Source organism: Egretta garzetta, unplaced genomic scaffold, assembly GCF_000687185.1.
Source record: "Egretta garzetta isolate BGI_Z169 unplaced genomic scaffold, ASM68718v1 scaffold17, whole genome shotgun sequence".
Taxonomy (NCBI): domain Eukaryota; kingdom Metazoa; phylum Chordata; class Aves; order Pelecaniformes; family Ardeidae; genus Egretta; species Egretta garzetta.
Window position 1 is genome coordinate 384,343 of NW_009260136.1, and position 6,417 is coordinate 390,759.

The window sequence follows — 6,417 nt, forward strand, 5'->3', positions numbered from 1 at the left end:
GCAAGGAGAGGGAAAGGGCCGTTCCCCCTCGGCCCTCCCAGCACCGCAGCAGCCGGAGGCCGAAGAGCCCCCGGGGGCAGACCGGTACGTGGGAATTCAGGATGTTTCCCACCTCGGTTACGCTTCTTTGGCTTTTGTGTGGCGCGTGAGCAGGTGCCGTCCCTTCGGATGCTTTCGAGTTCTCTGTACAAATAACTAATGAGAGAACGGGGTGGTAGCGGGTCCTGCAGACCCAGATCTGGCCAGCAAAGACTGGAAGGATTTGATTTTCATACCTCAGCGTTGCTTTGTCCAGCCCCCTCCGACTGGTGTTCGCCAGAAAAAAATAGCTAGCACAAAATCCTATCCATCAGAGAGTGTATGTGGAGGAGCAGGGGCCTCTGCAGGTAGGATGTCTTTTTTTTGTTTTTTTTAATTTTTTTTTTTTTTTTTTTACTAAGCAGCTAGTGCCTGTCAAAGCGATGTCTTTTAAATGAATGAGATTTAGGTGTTGGTAGGACAACCTTATATGTGTGGGTCCATTGAAAAGAGTTTATTTGTGGCTTGTTTGCTAGCTGTGTTTAACATTTTAAGTTTTGTATGTCTTTATGCTGGGAAAATACTTGTTTTCCTCTGTAAGGAAATATAATCTGTAACAACAGAAGGTGCTTATAAGCTGGAACCTTCTTCCTGCAAGATTTCAGGGGGATGTAATACACAATGAAGACTGACTCACAGTTGCAGAGGGCTAGGGAGGAAAAGACGCAACCTTTTAGTTTCATCTACACCAGTATAGTGCTTTTCTTTGACTGCATTTTGCATGTGTGAAAAATATTTTATGATCAAAATAGGTGTGTGGTTTGGGTAGCTGAAGCCAAATTGCTGTGCTTCAGGAATACAGCAGCCAGTTTAAAAAAAAAAAAAGTGCTTATCAGTGGATTTCTAGAAAATGAGCCAATGTGGCTGTTTCTCTGGTAAATTTTCTGACAATTTTTCTGTTCTCATAGACAAAATTAACATTTGAAAATAACTTTTGCCTGTTCATGACGTAGATTTTTGTCATGTTCAAATACAGATGCTTTAAAATGTTATTTCCTTTATTGGGTAATAGCTATCCAGTTTTATGCCCTGGAGGTAAACCTTTGGGATGTTGTCAGCACTCTGTTCGTGTTATGACAAGCTTTTAGTAATTGAAAATGGCGCTGGTTGATCTCTTCACTTCAATGACTGTGCAATAGATCAGACTCTGTCAGTGCTCTGCTCTTACAACATTTAAAAGTTCAGCATATTTATTCCACTTGTCCAAGTGGAAAACTTCTAAGACCAATGGTAATCAAATGATGCTTATTAACTTCTTCAACACTGTGAATGGCATTCAAGTACTTTTATATTGAAGTGGAAATGCTCCTTCAGTGATGAGCATTGAGAAAGCCCTGAGAGCACATAGCAGAGGCTGTTGGCTTGGTCTGACAGGCAGGTACTTTGTGGAAACCAGACATAGCACAGCTATTAGATACACAGTATTGTAAAGGCCAAGCTAAAAACAGGGAAAACACAACCCATCTGTGGAAAGTTTTCTTGAATTTATTTCTCCATTTGCGCATTTAAAAATGGTCAGCAGGCAAATTTTCCTTGCTTTTCTCCATGTTGAACCTTTGAAGCCTGTTTCAGAAATCCCTGAAGTCCTACATGCATTTTGGGTGCGCTTTTTTTTTTTTTTTGTCAGGTGCTGTATTCCATACAGCAGTGTTTCTCAAAGTGTTTCCTGTAGGAAATCCTTATTTGTTTGGAACTCACTTTCCCTTTTCCACATCTCAAGAATTTTTTTTTTTTCTAAAAAGAGTCCTGTAGATCGTCCTGTGCAGTGTTGCCAAAATGGTGTATGTTTGTAATTGAGTAAAAGTGCAAAGTGGAACAATCACTCACTTCTGTACTACTTTTGGTTTTTTTCCTTTCTGCTGTCCTGGGTTGGGTTGTCTGTCTTACTGACTTTCAGTGGACCTCCTTTGACTTCCTCACCTTGTGAGCCTTCAGACAGTGGTTTGCAGGCAAGATGTCTGGGTCTGCCAATACCCTCCAGTTATGTTTTCTACAGGATAACAAATACACTGCTGAAGTGTGAATGTGAGCGTGAATCTGAGCATGCAGGAATGGGAGGTCCAGGCAGAAGGCATGATGCCCAGAGATAAGGTTGTTGTCCAGAACAACCACTCTGAGTCAGGTCAGACAGCTTCCTAGCTCTGTATCCCACATTTGGTAGCAGACAGCAGTGGATGTTTAAAGAAGAACGCAATGAGGGTAGGTACACAGTGGACCTCCCTTGGGGAGTACCCTGACTGGCCAGTTATGTGGCTAAAAAATTGCTATATGAGTGTCTAGATCCTCATATTTTAATATGCAAAATCATGCTGTTATTGCAGCATTCCTTATACCACTGGATGTAAAATTAGTGTTTGATCGTGGTGGAGTTTTCAGTGTGTTTACATCAGTTTTACTCCCCAGCTCACAGAAACTGTAAGGAGGTGAAAACTCTGCTGCAGGGTTGCTGGGATGGTGGAGGTGGCATAATATCTGGAACTAGGGATTTGTACCACAGCAAACTATTCTTAGCACCATGCTCATTGATGAAATAGTTAAAATAAGCACTTCTGGTGGCTGTGAATTCTGTGTTCAGGGGAAGTCTACATTTCATACTGCTGTTACTTAGTCTCTCTGCAGACTTGGGAAAACAGCACATATGTTTGGCTTCAGTATGTGGGTTTCCATCTTTCCTTTGTAAATGATACAAACCACTTGTTAGAAAAGCAAACTGACCCCACAGTAGCCTAAAGTGGCTGCGTAGTTCTGCAGCCAAGGGCTGATCATGCAGCAGGTACTGTGGGTCGAACATGGGGGGCTGCAGATGCAGCAACGTTTGTAATAGCAGCGGTGACCAGGGCTGTAGAGCAGCAGCAGAGCTTGTCTGTGCACTTCCCCAGTAGGGCTCTTTCTGTTCACGTCCTGTTCCTCAGCAAAAACTAAATAGCACGTAACTGTAAATATAAGTAGTGTTTGTAGAATACAGTATTGACTTACCAGCAGTAACAGCTTATCCTTGCAGCAGTATTTTTGAATTTTTCTCATGCTGTATTTGTCCCTCTGTTTTGGTTCAGTCATATCATCACACTGTGCTTGTTCATCCAGGAGTTGAAACTCATTCTGAAGAGGTGGCTGTGCATCTCAACTACTCTGTTAAAGAAAGTGTGTGTGGGCACATGTCTATAATGGAGATAGATATCTGATAAATAAGGCTTCAGCTAATGCATACTGTAGTCAGTGTGGCTTTTCTTACGTGGTTTACAAACAGAAAGGAACAAATATGGGCATTCCCGTTTTTCTTCCACAGGTAGCAGCAAGATACAATATGGTGGATATCTAAGAACTTTACCAGTAGCTACTTTAAAAGTCTGTGAACGATTTGTTTTTTACAGGAACTGAGATGTTTTGTCTGAAACTGTTAAATGCAATAGTGCAGTACTAAAGAAGCTGCATGCAGTGTTTGGTTTTCCTGGTATGTGTGTTTTGTGTGCGTGTATGGCTGTTCCTCTAATACATGTGTTATGATGCATTTTCCAAGTGACAGTGTTTAAATTCTAGATGGTTATTAAGGTAGCATTGTGTTTTGGGTAGCTGCTCTGACTCATTTTTGTGGTCAGTGGCTCTGACATTCTGAGGAAATGTATTTGAGCAGCCTTAGATACAGAAAACGTGTATGTGGGATCACAGAGAATAAAGAAAATCAAGTGAGCTTAATAGTGGCATTGATATCAAAGCACATTCTCTTATCTCCTTTCTGCTGACCCCTGATCCTGGTGGCAAATGGTCACATGTATATTACCATTCACTTCTGTGACCTAGTCCTTATCTGTGCCTCTTTAATCCCAATCAACAGACTATAGACTGAAGTATGAATTCTGCTATTCCCTATTCTCTTACAAATGCTTGTTTGCTGCAAATGTTAAAACTTGTTTCTGTCTCTCTCCATGCAGTGAAGCAGTGAAGATCTGCAAATCCCATGTGTGTAAGCTGTGTACCTTGATACTTTTGTCTTCCTGCATTGTTGAAGCCTGCTGTCCCTCAGGCTGTACCTTCAGTTATCTCAGCTATCTTTGCTCCTAGTGACCCCCTGTTCCTGGCAAAGGTCCCTGCAAGGTGTGTTTTTGGCACCTTTCCACTGGCTGTCCAGTCTGTGTATCCCATGAGCTAGGTCTTTTTTGTCTGAATATATTACAATTTGGTGTAATTTCAGTTATGCTGTAGTCGCTCATGTTTGCTGCCTTGTTTATTGTGGGCAGCTTTCTCAGTTAGTGCTTTCCCTTGAAAGGCAGAAGGTTTCTTTTATGGTACCCTTCCCTGGCTATTTTATGAAAATACAGTGAGGTGCTGAAGACAAAGAGGCTGCAGCAGTCTGCTGGTATCTTTCCCTCTGATGCGGCTGAATTTTACTGGAACGGTGAGTGTGTCCAGGCATGTTGAATGTGATGTCTGGTGACCCTTGGTGCCATCCTGCCCTAGCAGCTGAAGTGGTCCGTGCCTTCATGTGTCTCTTTGGATTTAAGGAACAGTATCTTTCCTCTGACAGAAAACTTGGCCATCTCTGTTGTCTGTCTTCCCCTCTTCCCCTTGTATCCCTAGGCCTAGCCTCTTTTTTTCCCTAATGTTTGATTATTCCAGTCTGGTCATTGTAGCAGAGATGACAAATTTTTTAAGTCTTCTCTTGCAAGTTTTCAGCAATATCTTCCTTAAGATTTCCCCTCCCCACAAGTGGGTTTTGTGCTATTGTCTCTCTTAATTGCTGTCTTCAAGTTAAACCAATTACTTGTTAGTGCTCTTCAAAAAGGAAGGGTGCTGCTTGTATTAAGACATTTCATCAGTCACACAGTTTTTTCACCAATTCCACCTTCCTACTGGGTAGCTGCTGCTATTTTGGTTGTTCTTGGTAGTTGTTCTTGAGCAAAGTTCACAAAGGAGCTGTGAAATGGTTTCCAGTCACTTATGAATGTGAACTCAGTGTCTCTGTCTAAATCCTGGTTTGTCTCATGCACTGTCAGCCATTTTGGCACCTTGTGACTAAGTGAGTGCTTCTGAATTACTCCGAAGTTACCCAGTTTGGGGCATTACGTGTTCAGTCTCTGTATCATCTGCCCAATTTTTTCAGCCTCTGCAGCCATTATAATTCTCTTTCCTTGTGCTCACCTTCTCCCCCCCTCTTTCTCAAATTCATTCAGCAAATATAGCAAGACTTCCTGCAATGTGGGGAGTTATTAGTTTTATTAGTGTGGGTTTTTAATCTGGGATTTTTTTTTTTTTTTAGGGACTTACTGATTTGTGAGGTCATCATGTTGATGTGTAGCTGACAGTTCTATGCCTCAGTGTGTTACTGTTAAAGCCTATCTTCTTTCCCCATGTTCATCACTGACTTTGTTTTTTGTCTTAAACAGGCATGGTTTACTCTCTCAAGCATCTCTCGAGACTCATAGAATCCTCCTGCAGGCCTGTCTGCATGATCTAAAATTTCTTTCCTTGGATCCAACTTTCCTATGAGTCTCTGGACTTTATGTAATAGAGCACAGCATTTTTCTGCTGCATCTGCTCTTGTGTTATGTCATCCTACAGTCTCATGGCCTCTGAGCAGTTTTCTCAAGTCCCCATATTTCTCATGGAGAGCTCTGCTCAAGCAGGCTTGCTTCAGACCGAAGACATTTTGCCCTCTGGTTATGACTGAGTTTTGTGGTGTTCTCCTTGAGCTCCTTATTTCATTGTGGTGCCATACGTCTGACATCATGCATGCCCCTGGGTTCAGTTGCTCTGCTTTGATGGCTTATGCCTGAATTAGTAATTACTGTGGTATTATTAATTGCTACTACTTTGTAATTCCTATAAAGTACTTTTCTACTTAAGAGCTGTATGAATGGTAGACCTCTGCTTGTTTCAATATACCTAAACTTCCCAACATATGGGTGGTTCCGAGGTAATTCCTGGGACCAAGAGGACTTTGTAGTCACCTCTGGAGTAAAGGTGTCTGTGGAGACTAGGGTCTTCTCAGTGGTGTTACAATGTTTTCTGTCCTTTCTTCTCAACTGGCTGCTACTGGTTCCTTTGGGCATGCCCGTGAATATAATCATGGGCTGGGTTGTCAACCAGTGTGATGCTGCTGTAGGGTGACCAGCTAAACTGAGCTTCTAACATCAGCAGAAGTCCCAGGTTCCCATATGTGCTTTTCCCTCTAGATATCCTTTTTTCCTCTGATATCCCCATGTCTATTTCCAGCCTGTTTTCACTTACACAGGCTAGAACGGTCTACTTACAACAAGCTAATTTTTGAGGATGACTTGCTTTCATGCTATAAATGGCATGTAGTTGCTGAGCCAGGAGTCTGGTTCTCTGCAAATGCAGTAC